At 35.5% G+C, this 27,078-nt stretch overlaps 1 protein-coding gene across 2 annotated transcripts in view; it reads right to left on the minus strand.

Moving 5' to 3' along the window:
- Nucleotides 1–27,078, minus strand: part of LOC150092487 (leucine-rich repeat-containing protein 42-like) — a 141,081-nt gene that overhangs the window by 100,000 nt on the left and 14,003 nt on the right. Inside the window, exon 2 of one of the 2 annotated variants that reach the window (XM_090414440.1) lies at nt 21,594–21,763. The gene's annotated coding sequence lies outside the window, so the exon portion shown is untranslated. The remainder of the gene's footprint in view (nt 1–21,593; nt 21,764–27,078) is intronic. The other variant, XM_090414439.1, reaches the window with a different exon arrangement.

Consider the following 27,078-nt stretch of genomic DNA (forward strand, 5'->3'; position numbering starts at 1 on the left):
TCGGAGACAAAAATCTCACATTTTTCCTTACTCTTCATGATACCTAGATCTCTAAACCTGATCAGATTTATCTTCTTGAGAGCTGACTAGCTTCTTAGCCATAGCTTCTTCATTCTCAAAAAATCTGGTGTACTTTTCCACTCAAAACACTACTTCTCAACTGCTGATATTGTATAAATCACTGTACAGCTGCTTTACATGGGGATTTTTCAAAGGACAGAAAGTATAGCACAACATCCACCTTGGAAACTAAGTAGAGGAATGAGAAATAAGCATTTTGCATGGAGTGGCAGGCAAATGGAAAGCAGTGTCTACCAATTTCTTTGCATCTATGGGTGTCTGTCAAGAGCATGAGAACTGCGAATGATATCTTAAGCATTGTGGCATTTCGAGAGTGAACACTCTTGAAATGAAGTCCTATCACAACGGATATATTATATATCAATGGAAACGTGATTAATATAACATACATATTGTCAGCCAGATATAAATAATATGGATGCATAACAATCATAACATATATATTCTCAGGTATCGTCTGTGATGTCCAATTTGTAAATCACACCCATTCCTCCTAATAAAAACTATTAGTTTCTTCACTTGCTACTAATTTTCACTTTTTTCAATTACATCACTCACTTCTAGTCAAACATGTTCATAAACATGAACATGTGCACAAAGGCAGCTTTTGTGCATAGATTCACTGTGGTATCATATAACAAAGTCCTTTTTTTCCCTGATTGCCATCCCCTTTTTAATTGTCTTGGAATAAAAATCTTTTTACCACATACTATCAAATGTTGTCTATTGCTTACCTAATTTTTTCCCTTTGAAGATTGAACTTTCCTCAACTTGCCAAATCATCTAAAACAAATTGTTCACATATCTCTCAGAATACCAACAACCCTAACCACTCTTTAAAGTCCTGATCTCTTCCTCACCAACAAAATTTATCTAAATATACCACATATGCTAGATAACCTCACAAAAACATCTTCATAACTTCTGTTCATATACATCTTTGAGTGAGGAAGAGAAATTCTGTAAACAGTGTTTGGTTGTACTACTTTGAATTATAGTCAAAGCAACTAAAGATTATTAGGCCATGTAAGTAGTGATGGGAGAATTTATCTAAGGACCGTTTTTAGTTTTCTGATTCACATTTGCACAGAACATAGCCACTGAAGCAAATCTTATATGTATGGAGACTCTACATTCCACTTTAAATTCTCATCTAAGCCTTGGTTCTCAAGAAATGTGTCAAGGCACAATAATTAAACATATTGCAAATGATTTTAATAGAAAGCACCAGCTTACTTTTCTGCCTATGCTAACATTTGCAATAGTTGTAAACAAATTATTACTGCATGAAAAACTAATTTTAAAATGACAAATGCCTAAATCTTTCATTACACTCAATGGTGGCCATGAAGGATCTTAGTCCTTTTCCAAAGTACTCTATGTTCAGTGGAGATGAGTATATAATTGCAGTATATATTACATATTCAAGTATATAATTACACTAAGCTAATTCTTGCTGTGAATTGTGAAATAAGCTTATACCAATATTACTTTATAACTGCATAACTATTTAAGAATTAAAGATGGTACAGGAAAAATTACAGTTGGCAGAAAAACAGGTAAAAATCAGTCTTGTTAAAGTGATTTGTTTGTTGGTATCTCTGATTTTTAAAAGAATGGTGATGACTTGCAAAGTATGCAAAATGAAATGATTCAGAATAGTTGTCTATTTGTTTTAAAATTAATCTGCAGACACAGGGTAGGCTTTAGTTTATAAGAGGGTGAAAGACAAATAGTGCCACCTCTTGTCAGATAGGAATTACTTCACATTAAGGACACAGCAGAAAGTTATCTTTGAGAGTATCTCTGTGCAAGCTAACTTTTGGAAGGGACAAACCGATTATAAAAGAATTAACTTAGTATGTACCTTATGTAATTAATTTAATATCTCCTGGTTGAAAATGGAGAGTGCACGTGATCAAATAACTGGATAATGAATGAGGCTCTTTCCCCCCATCCCCCCATTTTAAAATGTCTAAATTATATGAAAAAAATATGCCAATCTGATATTGCATTATTTAAGTATTTTTTTAAATGCTTCTCAAGCACTGTCAATTCCATTGAACTCAGTACACCTCAGTTGGTCATAATTTCCAGCTTTGTAGTTAACTAACCTTTTCTGAATGGAACTTCATAAACTTAGTCACTTCGCAAGTGAGTATCGCATGACCACTGTCACTAACCATATGCCGAATAGTTACATCTTTAACTGAAACATCCTCTGAACCTATAATCAAATCTAACACTCTTTGACCTCGAGTTCTTTCTGTCACATGCTGCTTGAGGTCTCGCAGCACCTGAAATTCATTTTCATTCTTCTCATGAGATTTTACTGCTACCCAATCAATATTTAGATAAAGTCTCCATTATGATTACTCCTTTTGCACCTATCTTTTCTATTTGGCGATGCATTTCTTCATCACTAGCAACTGATCCACCAGGTCTGTAATAATACCCCACTATGTAATCGATCTTATATTCTGCCTCACACCAGATGGATTCAAACTCACTGCTACATGAAATACTGTTAGTAATGTACACCCACAGATGTGAGACCCTTTGACACTAATGCGCATGTCAAAAGAAGGAGAATCCATTCTGATATTAGGGTAATCAATGAGTTTTGTGGGATGAGTGTTTATTATATGTTGGAATATTGGCTTTTCTTTTATGAAAATTCTAGTTCTTAAAGTAGTAACTATTTTGCTTGTACAACACTTGGAAAATTTATATATAAAGCACGTGATTTTGCATGTTGCTGACCAGTTCGTACATCCTTCTTTCTCCCCCTTCAGCATGAATCAACTTTTCTTGGCACAAAGCTAAGATCTGTTCTAAGAAGTTTGGACATACTATAATCATAGGTCTCAACTCTAACTGGATTCAAGTCACCCAATATCATTAGCAGCAGCACCTCCCCCCCCCCTTCCTCCTCTCCTATGCTGTCCATCCTTCCTAAAAATATGGTTGGTCCCTTTACACACGTGATACTAGTTAGTATGGATGATTCTGATAGCCAGGTCTCACTAAAACTTACAATCTGAGGTCCCAACATATTGACTATGCCAACAAACTCTACCCCTTTGTTTCTGATACTCCTAGCATTTGTGTATAGACATAATAATCTACCTGCATGTTCTTTTGTATACTCTTGTCTGCAGTCTGTGTTGCACAGTTGGACAACTTGCAGATCTCTATTCTACTCTAGTGCCTTATACACGTACACATCTTTGCACACGTTTAATGGTCCGAACCTGACGAACACAAAGTCTAAATCGTTGTCTCCTCAGTCATTTCCATGATAATGCCCATTCCCATCATTAACAGTCATATAACACTGTCACTCTTACACTCACATTCTCACCATTCCTTCCTTTATAATTTAGTTTCTCTAACTCTCTGCATTAGGTCTCATACCAGTTATTACTTTTTTTAGACTCCTGATACCAAACAGATTCAGATGTAGGCCATCCCTCTTATACAAATCCAATCCTCCCTCAAACTCACTCCACACATCCAAAAACTCACATCCATTCCTTCTACACAGCCTACACATTGATTGGTTTGTCATCGTAGCCCTTCTTAATTCATTTTTGTCATATCAAGGTAAAATACTGACTATTTTCACTTTCTCACTCTTGCCTCTTTCAACAACCCTTTCATGTCCTCTCTCATACTGAACTTATCGCTAGTTAAGTCATTAGTACCTACTACAATTATCATTGTTTAATTTTCTGTTTCTGAATTGCTTCCTTTATATTCTTAATTTTCAATAGCATGTTTCATTATAGCGTCACCATACCAAATAACACCTTTCTTTTTACAAAAAATCACTTACCTGATTTCCATTACTTCCTGACTTACCTCTTTCCTGCTTTGTTTCTTATTTTGCTGCTAAATTTTCTTTTTCTTCCTATGTTCATTTAAAAGCCTCTTGACTTTTTGTAATTCCCATGTCGTCTCTCTGACGATCTGCTTTAATTTTGCAATTTTAGAGGTTAATTTATTTTCATTAATCTCTTCCATATCTCCAATAATCTTGTTAGGACTAGCCTTCTTGTTCTCGCCTGCAATGCTTTTCTTAGCATTATGCTTCTTGTGTGCTTTTGGTACCATTTTAAACTTATACTTATTATTGAAATATCTTAATAAAAATGTTATAAAATTTTAAATATACTAAAATCTACTCTAATATACTATAAAACACTAATTTTTTTAATGGAAAAACACAATAAAACAAACAAAAATCACTAATTTTACCCAAGCACTAAATTTACCTACCAACTACAATGTATCCTCGAACCAATCCATCGCCATCCCAAGATCTATTTACTCCACCTCCAACATTAACATATCTTACCAAACATAAATTCTATATTCCATCTTTGTTTTCGAAATTTTAAAACCTTACATTTCTCAACATTGATCTGAAATCCCAACTCCAATGCGCATTCACTAGCCAAGTCTTCTTGTAAGGCCACAACATCTGCTCTACTCCTAATAGTTCTTCCCAACTTTGCATCATTTGCAAACTCCTGAATATTCCCATTCAAATATTTCCCATTATTAGCATACAGGTTAAACGGGAATAGCTCTACAATGGACTGCTGGGACACACCACTATTGACTTTACTTTTTTGCAATATTGCTCCCACATACACAACTTACTGATATCATACATCCAATCTCCAATCGAATGCACTAGTCTAATATCCAGCCACTACTATTCATTCTAGTTTGACTATCAACTTATCATTTGATAATCTATCAAATTTTTGCAAAATCTAAGTATACTACTGTATATCCATCTCCCTCGCTCAATGCAGCTATCTGTCTTATCAAACCACAGAAATCTGGCCTCGCACAACATGGAGTTAAAAACCATAGGATCCACTGGGAAAAGACCAAACTTCTACATAGATCTTTATATAAACATGAACATTTATATAAAGAAAGTGCTGAAGCCCTACTTCACAGACCAAATCTAAACTGTAATGATGTTCTTGCTATTCCTAAAGTATGGGAATTGTCATAACAAGTTGTGTAAAATAATTTTTATATGTTATCTTATTTTAATGTAATTTTTTTCCCCTCCAGATATATTTTAATTTAGTTCTATAACATGCTACTGCATGCATATTGGGATTCCACTGTAATCATGAGCCCTAACTGTATGTTATTTCTAATATTGTTTGAATTAATTGTACTGACGATGTCCTAAGATACTTAGGATGAAATATTTACTTATTACTGTGATTATTACATGTGTTTGTTTAGTTATGAATTCTCCACAGGTTTCATTGTACAATAAACACCGACAATTATGTGTGTGTGTAGTTATGGAGTAAGATCATGATAGTCTTACTGCCTTATTAACATCAAGTGTACTTCAACCATCTCCGGCTCATTTTATATACAGGGTGTTCGGGATAAATTTGACAGTTTCGTAAGGAAAAAGAAAATCTTCTTTGTATCTATTAAATTTAATGAATTGACAAAAAAACATTACAGGCAGAGTTAATTACAATACTATCAACAAGATTTACTCAAAATAACCACCATTAGCATCGATCACAGCTTCAATTCTGCTTCGGAACCTCGAACAAGCTGATGCTACAGTCTCCCTGGGAAGGGCCGCAAAAACTGTTTTAATTTTATCCATTAACTGGGCTTTTGTATTACTGGAAGTGCGATTGGTGTCTTTTTCAACTGCGCCCCATACAAAATAATCCATGGGGTTAAGGTCTGGGGAGTTTGGAGGCCAAACATTTGGACTGGTGAAGTCGTAGAAATTTTCAGACAACCATTTTTGACTTTTCCCAGAGGTGTGGCAAGGGGCCGAATCCTGCTGCCATACATACGGCCTACCATTGGCTACCCTTGTTATCCAGGGCTTGACTACAGTTAGCAACTCCACGAACAAAGCCCGAATTCCAATGCCAGGGTTCTTCAACACCTGTTCCTGCAGATTCGCGAGGAATTCTGCTGTACGAACGCAATCAGATCGTCTGCTAGGGATCTTTCTTCTTACTACATCCTCGTAGTCACCATTGCAAGTCTCTAGTTCATGCCTGATTGTTTTTACTGTATTCAGGGAGCATTGGGCAGCAGTCGTAATATCCTTATTTTGATGGCGGGCACGAATCATCATGATACAAGTTATTCTCTTCCATGATTCAGGTGGGTTCCAGCTATCCATCCTTTCTGACATCTTGTATATGAATGAAGAAGGGTCCAAACTTTTAAATGAAGAGAAGTGTGTTAATACATGTAACTTACGGAAAAATATAATTAATTATAAATATGTCAAATTTATCCCGAACACCCTGTATATATATATAACTTAAATAAAAATAAATAATAACTAATTCATAAGGCTTCCGAAGCCACTTAATTATTCTTTAATGTTAATTTAAATTCTGAAGTTTATTTGAAGCGGCTGAAGCATTATTTTTACCGTGTTAAATCTAATATGCAGCATTTATTTGTCCTTAGGTACTTATGCTACTATCTATGGAACAATCACTTGAAACACAAACCACCCCTGAAGAATATTGACTGCTTGAAGTGCAATACTTACTAATGACAATGGCTTCATGTCTAAAGAGTGACAGATCAATCATGCGGATGGATATAACCAGTGACAAAGTTTTGAAAACTCACTGACACTAATATGTTTTGGCAGTGGATTCCACTCACTTCATCACTTTTCATGTAAAAAAAAAAATCCTCACTGTCTTGCTCAGCAAACCTGATGCTTCTTGCAGTGATGGTCTCCCATTGTTTCACTCGCTCCTTCCGCTATGTGGAAAAGTTCAAATTAAAACATTTGTATCATGTAATCTCACCTCACCTATCCAAACTTGGGGGAATTTACGTTCCTTGGCTTCTCTAAGAAGTAACAATCCAGTCCTGGTGCATTTATCCCCCTTTTCATCTCTCAAAATTCTAGTTTTCTCCTCACCACAATAACTTAGTGACTAAATTCGTGCAGTGCTTCAGACATGTGTTCCTTTCACCCAGGAACAACTTGTCAGTATTCTTCCTAGCAATGAAAGGATTTGGGGAAACTTGTATCAAGTATTTCAAGCTGGCATAGAAGCTTCCTTGCTATGTTGCTATCTTATGGTCTATCCTCCCCAGTTTTCTGAATACATCAGTTTTCTTTCTGGTCTTCAATATTTGCTATTGAATAGTTTTTTTTCTCTTCAAATTTCTCTATCAAACTACAAGTATTGAACAGCTCTCTGTACTGTCCACATGTTCTCCCTAATTATAATATATTCTCATCATCAAATTCCTGACATGAACCCTCAAGGGGTGTACAGGATAAGATAGTATTACATGAAAATTTACATCATTATTAACTTCCTATCTACAATTTTCCTCCAAATCAGTCTGTTACTTGTCAAGACTCCAACATTATCAGATCTTATATTTCTATTGTCTAAGGACTTTATACCGTATCAATCCACCTATATCTTGGTCTTCCTCTGGGTCGATTTCCTGCCAACCTAGCAGAGAACACTTGTTTTGCTAATTTTTCTTCGCCCATTCTGTTTAAGTGACCATACTACCTGAGATTAGCTCTGCTAACGCATTCCTAGATGCTGACAATGTCAAGGTCTTTCCTAATATCCTCGTTTTTAATATGATATTGCCATCGATGCCATCTGTTCATGTCTCTAATCTTTCTCAGGACTCTCATATCTGTGGTCTCTAGTCTTTGGTCAAGTGTTTTATTTCTAACCCAGCTCTCAGATCCATAAGTTAAAATTGGTTTGAACACTGTCTTGTATACAGCTCATTTAGTATTTTGGCTAATTTCTCTTTTATTCCATATAAATTTATTCAGTTGACTTCCTACCATACCAGCTTTGTTGATTCTGTTGTCTATTTCCATATTTAACTTACCATCTTCACTAAAAAATCGTGCCTAAGTTGCTGAAATATTTTATTTGTTTTATAAGTTCTCATTTCACAATGCAGTTCATATTTACAATGTTTCTGCCTATTTTCATTGTCTTTGTTTTTTTAATGCTGACCTTCATACCAAATCTCTTACAACAGTTATTCAATTTAGTCAGGAAATCTTGCAGACTTGTAGCGGATTTATTTAGAAGTATAACATCATCTGCATAAAGCAAAGAGCTGATATTAACATCTCCAATTTTGATATCAGGTTTAATACCACTTTCCTTCATAATGTGATCCATATAGATAATGAACAACAGGGATAACGTACATCCTTGTCTGACACCAGATTTAACATTTAACCACCTCTCTATACTTCAATTCTAACTGCTGACTTACAGCTCAAATAAAGACTAAGTATTGTTTGATATAATGCTCCATTTACACCATATAACTGTAGCATTTTGAATAGCTTCTCTCTTGGCACCTTGTCATATGCCTTTTACAGATCGACAAAACTTAAATACAGATCTCTGTTATATTCCCATGCTTTCTCAACTATTTGTCGTAAAGTGAAGAACTGATCCTGACAGCCTCTATTTGGTCTGAATCCAGCTTGTTTTTCACCAAGCTTTTCTTCCACAATTCTTCTCAACCGTTTCTAAAGTATATACTTACATAGATCTTGCCAGGAACACTAAGTAGGGAGATACCTCTATAATTCTCACATTCAGTTTTATTTCCCATTTTATATATGGGTATTATGAGAGCTCTACTCCAATCATCTGGAATTCGTCCCTCTGTCCACGGCTTCTGAACTATGCAGCCACTGTAAGAGTTTTATACCTCCACATGTGAGCATTTCTGGTCGAATATCATTTATTCCTGCTGCCTTTCCACATTTCAAGCTCAGGCTTTTGATGGCTTTTTCTACTTCAAGTATTGATATGTATTCCTGACTGCATGTCTGGTTAGGGTTTTTTACCACTGTGCTGTCATCACTGCTTGTTTCATTTAGCAATTTTTCAAAGTAATTACTCCATACCTCAAGGATATCTTTTTCTCCTGTTTTCATGTCACTTTTATCATCTCTAATTCCTTTTAACAGCATACTTTCCTCCATTTCTGAGCTTCTTCAACAACCTTCAGAATATCTTGCCACCTTCTTGATATTTATTTTCTGTTCTTACCAAAGTCCTCCCATGACTTTTGCTTAGCCAGTTTTACACAGTGTTTCGCTTTCTTACATTTGTCTCCGTATTCTCTAAGAGCAAAAGCTGACTTATTTGCCATGAACTTTTGATATGCTTTCTTCTTTTCCTTCACTGCCTCTTTAACTTTCTGTGTCCACCATGGAGTTCTGATTTTTCTATCCTTGCAGACAACCTCACCACATGCCTCTCTGGCTGAATCAATCAGTGTTTTCTTCAGGGCTTGCCACTGAATCTCCAAGGTTTGGTTCCTGTTCTCAAACTCTTTTATTTTTTCTTGAACAACATTTGTGTATTTTAGTCTACAGTTCGCATCTGACAGCTGCTCAAATTTTATTTGCTTTAAAACTTTCGTACATGTTCTTCTTTTCAATATGGAATTCAGTGTTATCTGACTCAAGACTGAATGGTGATCACTTCCAATTTCAAATCTTCTGTACCCTCTGGTATCCTGCACCAGGGAGAAAACATCACTATCAACAATAACATAGTCAATGAGACTCTTCTCTCCATGTGGATTTGTGCACATTTTTATGTTGGAACATGGTGTTAGTAATAATCAGTCCATGTCCTGAGCAGAAATCCAACAGGTATTTGCCATTATTATTAGCTTTGCTCTTTTATCCAAATTTTCCCAAAACATTTTTGTATGTCTGACAATCATTTCCTACTCTGCTATTTAGATCCCCAAAAAGGACCAACTTTTCCTTTTTCATTGTGTCAGTTGCTTTTTCTAAAGCCTCAAAAAATTCGTCCACCTCTACCTTAGTAGAACCTTCTGTGGGACCATATGCACAAATAAGTCTCATTGTCCAGTTCCTCATTCTCATATTTGCCCACATTACTCTACTTTAAACTGCCTGCCATTCAAGATGATTAGCCTCGTATTTTGTGTTGAATACTATGGCTACTCCTCTTCCTTGATTGTCATTGCCTGAATATAACATTTTTTATTTATCGCTCAGAAAGATCTCACCAGTTTTTGTCTTTTTTGTTTCAGTCACCCCTATTATGTAGATCTGGTACTTATCTAATTCTTCAGCTAGCTCCATTTCTTTGCCATTCAGGCTTGTTATGTTGATAGTACCAATCTTGAACTCTGGTGATGTTGAGTTGGGGTGTGCTTTCAGTTTGTTCCAGTAGCTGACTTTTCGCTGTTCGTCCTGGTTCCCCTGACGAAAACAACGGGGGTGTTGTTTAACCGGGTGACTCTCCAGCCAGCATGAAATTTTGTAATGTTGTACAATCATTTTCTACATTGGTTTAAGCCAATAATAATACAATTTCGTGAGCTAAATCCCAAATTGCCAGCCCATCCTCGTTCATTCAGTATCCAGGTAGATACCCAACAGGGTGCACCACGAGAAGGTAAGGATTGGACATTAGGTCAGAAGCCCTGGTTGGTTCTACGCATTCCTTTAAAGGCTATGTGGAGGTCTCCTCTCAGCTATACAGCTTTGACCCTTATGCAATTCTAACCATAGTTTCATGGATGACAGTGCATCCTGTTGCTCTTCATTCAATAGACTATACAATACTCAAATAATTCAAGCTCTCAGATCTTCGATAATAGAACAATGTTTTAAACAGTCTTCTTACCATTCTTAAATGGAGTGAGAATAAGGAAGGGTGATAGGAAATGAAATGCAAATTTCCAATGTTAGTAGGTTTGTGGTATGCGATGATGAGATCTAATGAAAAATTTTAATGTGTGGCTAAACATGTTGAAAGAAGAACAAGCCTACCAACACTGAGAATTATTTTCATTTCAAATCTTTCAAAGTCCTGTTATTTAGTGTGTTAATGACACCTAGTTTTGTATTGTTGGGTAGGAGTTTGTGTATATTGAAAAAGTTTTTTTCCACTTGGTTAGACTATAATAAATTTAGTTTAATCCTTTATCCAAGTGTAACCTGAAGTATCTTCTGGATTGAGGCAACTCTTATCCAAGTGTAAGCAAACAAAGTTTGCTTACACTTGGATAAAGTATTAAACTAAATTCATTATAGTCTAACCAAGTGAAAAAAAACTTCCAACATCTTTCTCTAAATCCAGAGTAATTTAATAATAAGGTGAGAAAAATTTTGGCAACTCTTATAGGTAAATATGACTTCTCCATTTCTTCTGCCTTGGTATCACCACCTCTGGGTCTGGCTCCCACTGATGAGACCTCAATAAAGGTCGAAACCGGTCAAGGTAGTGGCCCCTCCCTTAATGCATAGCATTATGCATGTCCACAAGGAGATGTGCTTTGCATTATGGGAGATACTAATACAAGGAGTGAGGAGAGCTTGGTCCACCTTTACTACAAGTTGCCTCAGTCCTGAAGATACTTCAGTCGCAAACTTTGTTTGCTTACACTTAGATAAAGGATTGAACTAAATTTATTCAAGTTTGTGTATATGTTGGACATGTCAAGAAATGCACGTGTTTTGATTGTCAATTTCAATTGTGAATTGTATTTGTTTAGGTGGCTGAGCAGCAAAGTGTCTAACGCCTGTTGACAATGGGGCCAGATAACACTGTCAACATATGTAAACCAGACCTAGGGTCTTAAAGTAAAGGAATCTAAAGCACATTGCACAAAAATTGCCATATAAAATTTAGCAATGGGAGGGGGGGGGAATAATGGCAATTCCATGGTTGTGCCTTCTTTTGCAGGTAAAAAAAAAAAAGTATTTTGCCACACAAAATTAACCAGAACACAGTACATGGGCAAAGAGAACTATGATATTAGGCTGTTTTTGTCTTGTAAAAGAAGAATTAACATTAATCAGGACATTTGTGAAAAGGGCAGAGACATCGAAACGGAGTAATAAATCATTTTTATCATGTGAGATTCATAATTTTGATTACAAAATGATGTCTTTTTTATATAGGAGGGAATGACCTACGCCTGGATTAATAGTGCTAATTATAATTTAAAATGAACTCTTTAAAACATTTAACGATTTGCTGAAATGAGCACTTAAGCATGAATTAAATGCATGAATTAAAGGGGTGCTTAAGGGTCAAAGCTATATAACTGAGAGGAGACCTCCACATAGCTTTAAAGGAATGCAAAAAACCGACCAGGGTTTCTGACCTAATACCCAATCCTCACCTTCTCGTGGTGCACCCTATTAGGTATCTACCTGGATACTGAACAGACGAGGATGGTCTGGCAATTTGGGATTTAGTTGACCAAATTGTATTCTTATTGGCTTAAACCAAAATACCAAAATTTCAAATGATGGTACAACATGATAGAATTTCATGCTAGCTGGGGCGTTGCCCGGTTAAACAAGGCCCCCCGTTGTTTTCACCAGTGGAACTAGGGCAAACAGCGAAAAGTCAGGTACTGGAACAAATCCTAACACCCTCCCAAACTCAACATCACCAGAGTTCAAGATCGGTACTATCAACATAAGAAGCCTGAATGGCAAAGAAATGGAGCTAGCCGAGGAACTGGATAAGTACCAGATCGGCATAATAGGTGTGACTGAAACAAAAAAGGTATACACTGGTGAGATCTTTCTGAGCAATAAATACAAAATGTTATATTCAGGCAATGACAATCAAGGAAAAGAAGGAGTAGCCATAGTATACATAATACTAAATAGGAGGCTAAGCTTCTTGAATGGCAGGCAGTCTCAAGTAGAGTGATGTGGGGCAAATATGAGAATGGTGAACTGGACAATGCGACTTATTTGTAATAAGTCTCATTGTCCAGTACTAAAATTTTAGTCTACGAACTGTAGACTAAAATACATGGTCCCACATAAGGTAGAAGTGGAGGAATTTTTTGAGGCTTTAGAGAAAGCAACAGACAGAATTAAAAGGAAAAGTAGGTCCTTGTTGGGGATATAAATAACAAAGTAGGAAATGACTGTCAGACATACAAAAATATTTTGGGAAAATTTGGAGAAAAGAGCAAAGCTAATAATAATGACAAATACCTGTTGGATTTCTGCTCAGGACATGGACTGGTTATTACTAACACCATGTTCCAACATAAAAATGTGCACAAATTCACATGGAGAGAAGAGTCAAGGAATAAGAAAAGTCTCATTCACTATGTTATTGTTGATAGTGATGTTTTCTCCCTGGTGCAGGACACCAGAGGGTACAGAAGATTTGAAATTGGAAGTGATCACCATTCAGTCTTGAGTCAGATAACACTGAATTCCATATTGAAAAGAAGAACATGTACGAAAGTTTTAAAGCAAATAAAATTTAAGCAGCTGTCAGATGCGAACTGTAGACTAAAATACACAAATGTTGTTCAAGAAAAAATGAAAGAGTTTGAGAACAGGAACCAAACCTTGGAGATTCAGTCGCAAGCCCTGAAGAAAACACTGATTGATTCAGCCAGAGAGGCATGTGGTGAGGCTGTCTGCAAGGATAGAAAAATCAGAACTCCATGGTGGACACAGGAAGTTAAAGAGGCAATGAAGGAAAAGAAGAAAGCATATCAAAAGTTCATGGCAAATAAGTCAGCTTTTGCTCTTAGAGAATACGGAGACAAATGTAAGAAAGCGAAACACTGTGTAAAACTGGCTAAGCAAACGTCATGGGAGGACTTTGGTAAGAACAGAAAATAAATATCAAGAAGGTGGCAAGATATTCTGAAGGTTGTTGAAGAAGCTCAGAAATGGAGGAAAGTATGCTGTTAAAAGGAATTAGAGATGATAAAAGTGACATGAAAACAGGAGAAAAAGATATCCTTGAGGTATGGAGTAATTACTTTGAAAAATTGCTAAATGAAACAAGCAGTGATGACAGCACAGTGGTAAAAAACCCTAACCAGACATGCAGTCAGGAATACATATCAATACTTGAAGTAGAAAAAGCCATCAAAAGCCTGAGCTTGAAATGTGGAAAGGCAGCAGGAATAAATGATATTCGACCAGAAATGCTCACATGTGGAGGTATAAAACTCTTACAGTGGCTGCATAGTTCAGAAGCCGTGGACAGAGGGACGAATTCCAGATGATTGGAGTAGAGCTCTCATAATACCCATATATAAAATGGGAAATAAAACTGAACGTGAGAATTACAGAGGTATCTCCCTACTAAGTGTTCCTGGCAAGATCTATGCAAGTATACTTGAGAAACGGTTGAGAATTGTGGAAGAAAAGCTTGGTGGAGAACAAGCTGGATTCAGGCCAAATAGAGGCTGTCGGGATCAGATCTTCACTTTACAACAAATAGTTAAGAAAGCATGGGAATATAACAGAGATCTGTAAATAATATTTTTTGGTTTACCGATCAAGTGTTGATCAATATTATTAACTGAACCAACTAGTTTTGCCACACTTATCTGTTGGCATCTTCAGGGATTACATATAGGTTTAAACAATCTCACAATTATGCATAACTGCAAACTGACTAGAATAATTGCAAATAAAATAGTATCGAACGTGAGTGAAACACGTATCGCGTGTACAAGATCAGCTAGCTGTTGCTGAGGAACTTTCTGTAGTTTGTATTAAAGTTCATTTCTTCCGTTTTTAAGGTTCTGATTAGGGTTTTCCATATCTCTGGGAGTATTAGGCCTCGATTTCTGTTAGGGTTGACAGTAGAACGGGTGACTGTGGCTGCCTCTTTGAAAATTCTTGAATGGTAATCTTCCTCTATGTAAGGGGAACAGCTTTTGTCCCACTCGATGACATGGTTAGTTGTAGAGAAATGAGACGATAGGCCAGAAATGTCCTGTCTGTTGTTTTTGACATAGCCAATGTGCTCCTTTTTCCTGATTTCGAGGCTTCTCGAAGTCTGTCCGATGTAACTAGAGCCACATGAGCATGGAATATTATAAACTCCAGCATATTTGTAGAAAGGATGGTTGTCTTTTGGAGATCTTAGTAGTTTACTAATAGATTCTATTGGTTTGAATGTTACTCTTATTTTATGTTGTTTGAGGAGATTGGCGAGCTTGTTGGAGATGTGCCACTTACAAACGGAATTGCAATCGTTTTTATATATTGAATATCTTCTTGTTCTCTTTGTGGTGGTTCAGAGAAAAGGATTTTATTGACTAATCTTCTTGGATATCCGTTCAAGTACAAATTGTTGGAAATAAATTTTAACTCATCTTGAAGGGTCTTGTTGTCCGTTGTGATGCGAATCGCTCTTTTCTTTAACATGTGTACAATGCTAAGTTTACGTGAGATGTGGTGGGAGGAGTTGAAATGTAGGTAGCGACCTGTATTGGTCGGTTTTCTGTACATGATAGATTTATACTATTTTATTTGTAATTATTCTAGTCAGTTTTTTACAGTTATTCTTGTCGGTTTGCAGTTACGCATAATTGTTAGATTGTTTAAACCTCTATGTAAGCCCTGAAGATGCCAACAGATAAGTGTGGCGAAACTAGTTGGTTCAGTTAATAAAATCGATCAACACTTGATCGGTAAACCAAAAAATATTATTATTTACTAATTTATGATCAAGAAAATAACCTTCATGATAACAGAGATCTGTATTTAAGTTTTGTCGATCTGTAAAAGGCATATGACAAGGTGCCAAGAGAGAAGCTATTCAAAATGCTACAGTTATATGGTGTTAATGGAGCATTATATCAAGCAATAATTAGTCTTTATTTGAGCTGTAAGTCAGCAGTTAGAATTGAAGTACAGAGAGGTGGTTAAATGTTAAATCTGGTGTCAGACAAGGATGTACATTATCCCTGTTATTCATTATCTATATGGATCACATTATGAAGGAAAGTGGTATTAAACCTGATATCAAAATTGGAGATGTTAATATCAGCTCTTTGCTTTATGCAGATGTTATACGTCTAAATAAATCCGCTACAAGTCTGCAAGATTTCCTGACTAAATTGAACAACTGTTTAAGAGATTTGGTATGAAAGTCAGCATTAAAAAAACAAAGACAATGAAAATAGGCAGAAACATTGAAAATATCAATATCAACTGCATTGTGAATGGAGAACTTATAAAACAAGTAAAATATTTCAGGTACTTAGGCATGATTTTTTAGTGAAGATGGCAAGTTAAATATGGAAATAGACAACAGAATCAACAAAGCTGGTATGGTAGGAAGTCAACTGAATAAATTTATATGGAATAAAAGAGAAATTAGCCAAAATACTAAATGAGCTGTATACAAGACAGTGTTCAAACCAATTTTAACTTATGGATCTGAGAGCTGGGTTAGAAATAAAACACTTGACCAAAGACTAGAGACTGCAGATATGAGAGTCCTGAGAAAGATTAGAGACATGAACAGATGGCATCAATGGCAATATCATATTAAAAACGAGGATATTAGGAAAGAACTTGACATTGTCAGCTCCAGGAATGCATTAGCAGAGCTAATCTCCAGTGGCATGGTCACTTAAACAGAATGAGAGAGGAAAGATTAGCAAAACAAGTGTTCTCTGCCAAGTTGGCAGGAAAAAGACCCAGGGGAAGACAAAGATATAGGTGGATTGATACAGTAAAATGTACCTTAGAAGACAGAAATATAAGACCTGATAATATTGGAATCTTGACAGGTAACAGACTGATTTAAAGGAAAATTATAGACTGGAAGTTAGTAATGATGTAAATTTTTCATGTAGCACTATCATATCCTGTGCATACACATCCCTTGAGGGTATATATCAGGAATTTGATGCTGATGAGCATGAATTGAAAATTATCAGCAATCTTCTTCTTATTGTGCTATCTTCTATCGAAGGTCAGCGACCATCTTGGCGAACAAACTGCGCTCTTGTGCTAATCTGAGCAGTTGTGCACTGCTCTTTCCTGTCCACGTCTTGATGTTGTCAAACCATGATATTCTTTTTCTTCCTCTAGTTCCTTTGCCACCAATTCTTCCTATCAAAATAGTTTGTAGAAGTTGGTATTTGCTGTTTCTCATGATGTGGCCAAGAAATGATGTTTTTTGTTTCTTGATTATATGTACAAGATGTTTAGCTTTGCCAATGGATTTTAAGACATCTTCATTGGTAATTTTTTCTGTCCATGATATCTTTAGCATTCTTCTGTATAGCCACATCTCAAAGGCTTCGATTTTCTTGATGGTTGTCGCCTTCAATGTCCATGTTTCAACTCCATAGAGCAGAATAGACCACACGTAACATTTCAGCATTCGGCATCTGACTTCCATGTTTAGGTCTTTATTGCAGAATAGTGTTCTCATTTTCATGAAGGGCTGCCGTGCAACTTCAATCCTTGTCTTTATATCTATTTCTGGATCCCACCGTTCATTAAGCCAGCAACCAAGATATTTATATCTTGACACTTGATCAATATTTTTCCCATCGAGTGTCAGTTTCATTGATGAGGCCGGATGTTTGCTGATGAGCATGTATTTTGTCTTGTTGATGTTTATATTTATTCCCATTCTTTGGCTTTCTATGTATACTCTGTCAATGAGTTTTTGGAGATCCATAATATTATCTGCAATTAGCACGGTGTCATCTGCATATCGAAGGTTGTTAACAATCTTTCCATTTATTGCGATTCCCTCTGAACATTCTTCCAATGCTTTTTTAAAGATTACCTCTGCATACATGTTGAACAGGAGTGGTGAGAGCACACATCCTTGTCTCACTCCTCTTTTGATGTTAATATCACTGGTGGTAATGTTGTCTAATTGAACGGTAGCTGACTGATTCCAATACAGATTTGTTATTAGTCTTATGTCTTGTTCGTCTAGCCTTATTTGTTGAAGGACTTCTATTAAGTTAGTGTGTCTGACTTTGTCGAATGCTTTTTCAAAATCTATGAAACACATAAAGACAGATTTCTGTTTTTCTATGCATTTTTGTATCAATATTTGGGTACAGAAAAGGGCCTCTCTAGTACCAAAACTATTCCGAAAGCCGAATTGTGTTTCACTTAGAGTTTCTTCACGTTTTCTATAAATACAATTCTGAATTACTTTCAAAAATATTTTTAATGTTTGGCTCATTAGACTAATAAGTCGGAAGTCACCACAGGAATTTGCTTTGGGACAGTGATAAATGTAGATTGGAGCCAATCTGATGGAAATTCATCACTTTCATATATTTTATTAAATAGTTTTTCAAGAAGTTTGATGTTATCTGGTTCTATTAATTTTAAAAATTCTGTTTGCACACCATCTGGTCCACTGGCTTTTCCTGTTTTACTTGTTCGTATAGCATTCTCTATTTCGCATTTCATGATTGCTGGTCCTTGAATGTTATCTTTTATATTTATAGGCTTCTGTCTAGTATCATTGAAAAGTTCTGTTACATATTTTATCCAAATCTGTGCTTTATTCTCTTCTTCTAGAACTATTTTTCCATTTTCGTCTCTTAGAGACACTATTTGCTTTTTCCTCAGTTTTCCAGAAATTTCGTTGATTTTCTTATACAGATTGAAATTATCATGTTTCTTCTGAAGCAGTTCAATTTCAGTACATAAATTTTTCATCCAATTTTCCTTGGCTTCTTTTATTTTTTTCTTGATGTTATGTGTTTCTGTATACCTGGTAAGGTCTTTGTTTTTGTACATTCTTCTTGTATCAATAAGAGAAAGAATCTCATCTGTCATCCATTCCCATTGTTTTATATTATTCACATAACCTACTTCTTCAATACTTGTTGTTACGATGGCATTCTTTAAGCTATTCCAAAGAGATTCTACACTTTTATTTTCTTCTATGTTAATCTGTTGTAATCGCAGGTTAAGCTGTGTCTTGGCACTTTTATTTATGTTCGGGTCTTTCAGTTTTTCTACATCAATTTTCTTTTTTTCTTTTGTGATTTTTTAGCTGATTTTAATCTAAGACGTACTTCTGCAACTATGGGATTGTGGTCTGATGAGATATCTGCTCCAGGATAAGTCTTTGCACTCTTTATACTACTGTGGAATCTTTTATTTATCGGTATATAATCAATTTGATTTCTGACAATGTTATGTTGGTTATCTTGAGGCGATTTCCAAGTGTACAGTCTTCTGGGTGGAAGTTTAAACCAGGTATTTGCTATTGTTAGATCTTCTTCCTGACAGAACTGGACTAGGCGATCTCGTCTGTCGTTTCTGGTGCCTAAGCCATGTTCGCCAACAATTTCTCCATCACTCCCTCTCCCCACTTTTGCATTGAAGTCACCCATCACTATGTTTATATCATGTTTCTTTGTTAGGTTTTTAATCTCTTTTAGGTGTTCATAAAACTCTTCAACATCTTCACTTTTGTCAGATGTGGGTGCATAAGCTTGGATGATATTTATGTTAACAGGGTTTCCCTTAAGTTCCCATTTAGAAAATGGAATCCAATTTATTACTGATTTATTGATATCTTCATCTACTATTACAGCTACACCATGTCGATGTTTGTTCTCATCATTCCCAGAGTAATACATTGTCGTATTATCTTGTTGACACTTCCCAGATCCTGGCCATCTTGTCTCGCACATTCCCATAATCCGGATGCCCAGCCTCTTCATTTCTCTTGTGGCATTTCTTAATTTGCCAGCTTCATACAGAGTTCTGACATTCCAAGTTGCAATTTTAAAAGTGGACACCATTTTGAGCCCGGAGATTCTTCGCACCCGTCCCATTTAAGGGACGCCAGGAACTTGGGGCCAACTGTAAGGGTTTGCTCGCCATGGTGGTTGTTCTGGAGATAAGGAAGAGCAGTAGTTTCTCCGTTTGCTTTCTGCTCTGCAGTATTACAGACGTACACAATATAATCATATTGCCATCTGCAAATCTCTGATCACAAGCTTTTCCGTCATCATTTGGCTTCAACCTTGTGTCAGTACTGACAATGCTGCTTCCCAATGTCAGGGGCAGTGACCCCAGCAGGTGCTTATTTAATGGCGGCACTACTCGCCATGTCACCGAGTTGTCATTGGGCTTTGTGAGGTTTTAAGTGAAAGAGTTGCCACTTCTGCTCCCCCACGCCCTGATAGCTTAGTCGCTGTTGGTCCACGGCTGCTTATTCGCCAGATTGCTCTGCTTATATCACAGCTAGCCTCCATATCTGAAGGCTGTTCCCCGATCCGCCACCTGGGGACGCACCCGGTAGTAGTCAGCTCTGCCCCAGTTATCAGCAATAACTTCCTAAAAAATGACTACAGCAAAAATATCAAAGTTCTTCACAAGAATCCCTAATAAAAATAGACTAGATCACAATAAATCTGTAGACCATATATTGAAAGGATATCAGATAAAATATAACAGAATTGTACAGAAATACAACCTTAATGCCATCTTCAAAACTTCCTGCCAAATTAAAGAACTTATTCAGCTACTCTAAAGATCTACTTCCTTTACAGGCTCACCCTGGAACATACTGTATTCAGCATACCTGTATCGTGCTTTATACACGTGAAACTGGAGGCACTATTCCTATCAGTAAAAATGGACATGAACGACACATTAAATTTAGTAACTAGTGGAAATCTGGCCTTTCTGATCACTCTGAATACTCTACACAGATCCAACTGGAAGCCACCTGTCCTTTATATCACACCTAAATATGTTAGAGATGCAAATTTAAAGAGGTCTGTGAAATTCTTATCAACCACCCTAATCTTAACAAAAATGATGGCTTAAAAATTCCAAGAATATATAGATGGCCCATATTCTCAACACAACTTTTTGTTTCAATTAGGACTATTAATCCAGGATCTTAGCCTTAACACTGATGTTAAATTACCGATTATGACACAGCTAATGCTGTATTAAAAGTATCAATATAAATTTGGGTGTCTGAAGATGTTATAAATAGGATATAGCTTTGATGTAGTTTTTTTTTCTGCTAGAGGGGTAAGACCAGTAGAATAACGGTTGATCAAATTGTCACTGTATATATATATGTATACTCCAGATGACCTTAATATGAAGATCAAAACATTGGGAAATTAAAGTAATTATTCTTAACACAGTTGTAGTCTCCATAATTTTATAGAAATGAATATTGATCACTAACATTAAAGGAAAAATAACATGTTGCGAATATGTTCATTCTTAAAAAAATAATAATAGCAAAGATCACATTTTGTAAAATAATGTAACATTAACATAAGCAAACTGACCAAGCTGATTAACTTTTGCACTGATTTTCCTTTAGTGTTTCCTGCTCCTTCTCCTTTCTCTTAGTATCCAAATAGTCAGTTTCATCTGTTTTGCTTGATATATATCAGGAATATATGGTAAGAACTGACAAGAAGAAGGCTATGTACATATCTGTACAGAAACAATTGCAAGTTTTGAACATAATCAGCTAACATTTATGGTTACAACCCCCCCCCCCCAATTACTTTCTTCTGTTCTGCAGTGATGGATTATAGATGTGTTGGCATGCTGCTGTGTTATGAAATTAAGGATCTTATGAGGGCAACGTGTCTTTTTTTTTTTTTTTAAACTGTAAAATATAATAAATACAAAGAACTACCTTTACCCGAAAATTTGTGATTATATTTTATTTATCAGCAGAATTAATAAGCAATTACATTAGGATTTCCATCTCTGGTAGCTGAAGATAAGTACTGGTTACTCTTTTCCTTCTTTTATAGTGTTACTTAAAATTATCTGCTTTCGAATGACTGGCAAGTAAACCAATTTCCAAACCTGGATAAATGAGAGATTATTGTATATTAATTATTTCATAGTGCAGCATTTACTTGCATTTCTATAATAAAATTGAATTATGCAACAGGGTATTAAATAAGAGTAAGTTACTGATTCACAAACTAGTTCAATTAACAGGCTCCAGAATCAGTTTTTAAGCCAAACTTGCAGAAGTTACTATCATTTTTTAAAGAAGAAATAATGTAATTAGAATTAGGTAAGTACCTAATTTATGAACATAGCCTTAATGAACCTATAAAGTATATTTTAGTTTGTAGACAAAAATTGTATTCAATGAGTGACAGACATACGTTTTGATTTGAAGAGGAGCAGACAGATGCCATCTCAGACCTCATGCTAGTCACATTGCCATTAGAACATGATAATCATGAGATTAATGGTTAATTAACACATGGTTATCAGCTGTAATGGAAGCTTCAGAAGTGACAGCAGAAGCAAATTGCATTGCTTCCTCTTCTTAAGTTCAATAAAAATACAAAGTTTGCTCAGCTGCCTTTTTTTTTTGTCTGATAAATTTTGTTGCATATTACATGTGATGTGTCCCTAGAGAACTGATATAGTACAAGTAATTCCTGCCTTTACGATTTAATTGGTTCCTGGTGACCATTCGTAAATTACGAATTCATACAGCAGGAGTTTATTTGCCTTAGAAATAATGCTATAAGTGAGAGTTACATTCGTAAGAAGAAATATATCAAATATTAAATGATAAGAAAAGATTTAACTGACCAAAGATTTACATATTTAAAAAATAAGAAAAATTTTAAATAAAAAAAATCTTTGAAAAAAAATTAGCTCATTTCTATATCACTGGTTGAATTGGCAATCGTCGAGATATATTAGGAAGATATATACGTAGGAGATATATTAGGAAGCTTTGGTGCATCCTTTTTTTTTTTTTTTTCAAAGAAGGCCTCGATTGTCATCTGCTTCGTTGACTTTTGCTTCTTTTCATTTAAAATAGCTCAATAGCAAGCAGAAGCATTATTCATTTCGAGGGAAAATTTACTAAATTGTTCCAAGTCTGAATCTTGTGATTCAAAGATTGCTTAAGCTTTTTCGAGAAGTCTAAATACTTCTTTTAGGTCTTCTAAAGTGAAAACTGAGTTGGAGCTTCACATTCGTTATCTTCTGTCTTTTTCTTCCTTTCTTTCCTGTTCCTCTAATTCAAGGAGATTGGGTGAGAGTTCCATAGTGTGAGACTGAAACAGCTCATTAACATCACTTTCCGAAACTTCCATCTGCAACTGGTTAGCTATACTGAAGATCGAATTCACAATCTTTGTTGGGTCTTCAAAGCCTTCAAAATTATCACTAAACTGAGGATAAAGTTTATTCCATACTCCTTCCATAGTTTTTTCAGAAACTTTATGCCAGGCACTCTGCATTACTTGAACTGCATCTAAAATGTTGAATCTCTTTTGAAACTCTGATAGACAAGTTTCCATCTTTATCAGTTGCTTCTATTAACATTCTTTAATAGCATTTTTTATATTTTTAATTATTATTTATTATTATTTAATAGTATATTTTTAATAGTATTTGGAGGTAAAAAGACTATTTTTACATTAGAGTAAATGTAAGCTACTGATGAGGGATGGCTAGATGCACTGTCAATTATCAAAAGCACTTTAAATGGAATTTGTTTTTTCTCACAATAAAGTTTCACTTCAAGAACAAAGTAATGCATAAGCCAATCTTCGAATTGGGAAACTGTAAGCCAAGCCCTATTTGCCTTCCATATTACTGGGGAGAGTATCTTTATTAATTCCTTTTAAGCTTCTTGGATTTTCTGATCTATGCACAAATAAGAGTTTTAACTTGCAATCGCCAGCAGCAGCATTTCCTCCTAATAGTAGAGTGATGTGATCTTTTGATACTTTAAAACCTGGCATTGAGGATTCTTCTTTTGCAATGTAAGTTCTTGCAGGCATCCATTTCCAAGAAAGGCCCATCTCATCAATATTAAAAACCTGCAATGGCAAGTAATTTCCTTCTTTAATTATTTCTTCTAATTTTTCTGGAAAAGATTTTGCAGCCTCATTATCGGCTCTTGCAGTTTCACCTTGTACATTAATGTCATGCTAACCAGTTCACTATTTATAGCAATCAAATCACCCATTACTTGCAGCAAAAGCTTCTTTGCAGTCATCCCCTTTTTTGGTTTTTCAGCATTTTAAAAATGGCTAATGCTTTAGTACAAATTGTTGCATTGTTTAATTGTTGAGTTTGGTTGCTTATCCCAGCAGTTAATTTTTCCATATGAGGAATTATACTGCCTGTCTTTATTACGCAACCATGTAGACTGCATAGATTGTGCATTTTTTACTTTCAAATATTTTTCTTTATCCTTTAAAATGATGCAAATTTTAAAAGCGGCAAGAGAAAATTTCTCAGAAAGTTTTAACAGTGCTACCCGCTTGATGGCTGGTAATAATTTTGTTTCTTTTGCTCATTTTCTGGTTTTGCACTGTTGCTTCTTTTTGACATTGTTGGAAATGTGAAAGGGTTATAGTTAAAAATAAAAAAAATAAAAAAAAATCAGGTGTAACTGAAGAAAACTACGAATAACACACTTGCATCACCAAGACTCATTCTAACTGATCCTTATGTCATTATATACTGTGTAATTCCCCATACACACCCCTAATTGCCTTTGCGGCTCACAATTTGAAATAAAAATTCCGATCCAAAAAATTTATAAAGTAGGAATTTGTAATGTGAGAACTACCTGTACTAAGATCCTGCCTTTCAAACAGCTAAAACTCTTGATAAATTTCCTGAAATGTATGCAATTAATTTGGTGAATTCTTCTGTGTAGGCTCAGGCAGTTCCTCTAAAATTTCTTTCACTATTAAAATCGCAATCCACATTCATTATGGCAAAATTATGGAACTACCGTGTTGAAGTAATAACTAATTTAAAAGACAAAATTTATAAGGAATATTCTGGATAATGAAATTAGATTTACTACTAAGAAACCCAAAGTTTGGTTTAGATATGTTGGCAATATATTCAACCATTTGGTCTCACCAACTTTGAACACTTTCCTAAGCCACTTAAATAACATGAACACATACCATTTACCAATGAAACTGAAAAAGATAATGTACTCAAGATTTCTGATTTTCTATATCTTTCACTGTTTACCCTAAAACCTATGCAACACCAGCCAATACACAGATTCCTAATTGTCATTAGCAACCTCAAAAACAGAACATTCACCATTTGTACTGATGAGCAAGCATTAAAGATAAATTTCAAATAAGTGAAACATTTATAAGGTGGACAGCAGGAAAATAATTAACAGAATTCAAAAAATTAAGGACATAGCCATTGCACATTAAAGATATATCTTAAAAACTACATGAACAGAACATCTGTTACACCATCCACAAAATTATAGTTCACTTGGTGTCTCCAAGAATCCTTCCTACCAAGGCATATACCAAGGATTTGGATCCAGTGATCATGTAACATAATAACATACATATGTTACGTTATACATATATTAAAACAGGATGCAAAATTCCAGTAAAAAATGACATCAAATTCACTAATTATGGGAAACTGAAACATTCTGCTGAACTGACATAAGGCACCCATACCTTATATCACACTAAAACTTGGTTTATGAACAGAAACTGAAAGAAGCTTGAGATGTTAAGCAATTACCAAAATCTCAACAAGAATGATTTGAAACCTCCAGGGTGTGAATGGCTTATCTGGGTGAAAGAACAAACACCTCTTAAATCAAACAGATCCTTACCACATGTGCATTTCCTTCATGTGTGGATCCACAACAATTCTAATTTCAATGCTGAGCTTCAAAGAGGTGCTAGTAAATAAGAGTAGAAAATTTTTATAGAATACTAAAAGAAAAAGGTACATGCTGGAATGTATGACTATCACAGTGGAAGTGTGTTTGGTGGTGTCCAAGCTATGTTGTCTGCTGGAATCTCCAGAGCTTGTAGCAGACAACATAGCTTGGACAACTGATAGTGATGTTCTAGTTGGAGCAGTGGTCAAGATGAAGACCACACATGGGGGGAAAAAGTAAACACACACACTGTTTTCTGCTGTGGAAATCTGAACCCATTTGCAAGTGTCCATTTTGGGAGGTCAACTTGCTGCAGCTGTCTTTCTATAACTCTCATATTACATGAATGACAGAGGATGGTGAAGTCATTACATATTTGAATTAAATTTGACTGCAAAACACAGCACTTAAAAATGAGCCTTATGGGACTCCTCCTGTTGGTTACACTCAGGAGCGAAACCAGTTCCCACTTAAACTTGGAAGATTCAGTTAAATAAGTTTTTAATAAAAAAAAATAAAAAATAAAAAAATGGGGAGATTTTTTCAGACATCAAAATTATATAGGTCTTTCAGTATTCCAGGTCTCCTCCTGTTGGTTACACTCAGGAGCGAAACCAGTTCCCACTTAAACTTGGAAGATTCAGTTAAATAAGTTTTTAATAAAAAAAAATAAAAAATAAAAAAATGGGGAGATTTTTTCAGACATCAAAATTATATAGGTCTTTCAGTATTCCAGGTCTCCAAGTGTCATATGCTTTTTCCCATATTAAAATATTAGATGCTCAAATTTTAAGAAGGCATCTCTAAGAGATGCCACCAGCCAGACTAGATGTTCACTAGTAGAATGAAATTTTCAGAAGTCAGATTGTGTTCTGGAAAAAAGGTTTTTCTCTAGAAACCATAAAGGAATTTTTCTGGAATCTTACACAAGAAGCTGGTCAGAGCAATTGGACAGTAGTTATTTGGTGATTTGATCCTTCTCTGGCTTATGAAAGACAATAACTGCCTTCTGCCAAATATTCAGAAATATGCTCTCATAGAAATTTGTTATAAAAGTGCAAAAGTTGATCATAGGCAATGCTTACAGATGTTTTACCATCTCATGATGGATATTGTCTGGCCCAACAGCTTGGATGACACTTAAAAGTTGCTTTTTCTTATTTAGTAAATCACTTTGTATTTTTCTGTGCTGTTTGAAGAAAACTGGATTTGTTTTTCTTCTGCTTTGCTTTTTGGCAGCAAGGTCTTGGGTCTAAACATCGACGGCATAAGATGCCGCCGATATTTTTGCAAAACTCTCACCAAGTGTGTTGGCCGAATGCAACCATTATATTCTAGAATGGAGATCTGGCGAGTGATATAGCTATCCTTCATTTTCCAGATTTTTTTCTCCCATATTTCTTTGCTGTTGGTGGATCTTGATATATTGAATGTAGAATTTCTTCTGGGTCTGACAATGGATGTATCTTGCTCA

The sequence above is a fragment of the Typopeltis vanoorti genome, chromosome 25, assembly GCF_054136105.1.
Source record: "Typopeltis vanoorti isolate ZY-2024b chromosome 25, IOZ_Tvanoo_1.0, whole genome shotgun sequence".
Lineage (NCBI taxonomy): Eukaryota > Metazoa > Arthropoda > Arachnida > Uropygi > Thelyphonidae > Typopeltis > Typopeltis vanoorti.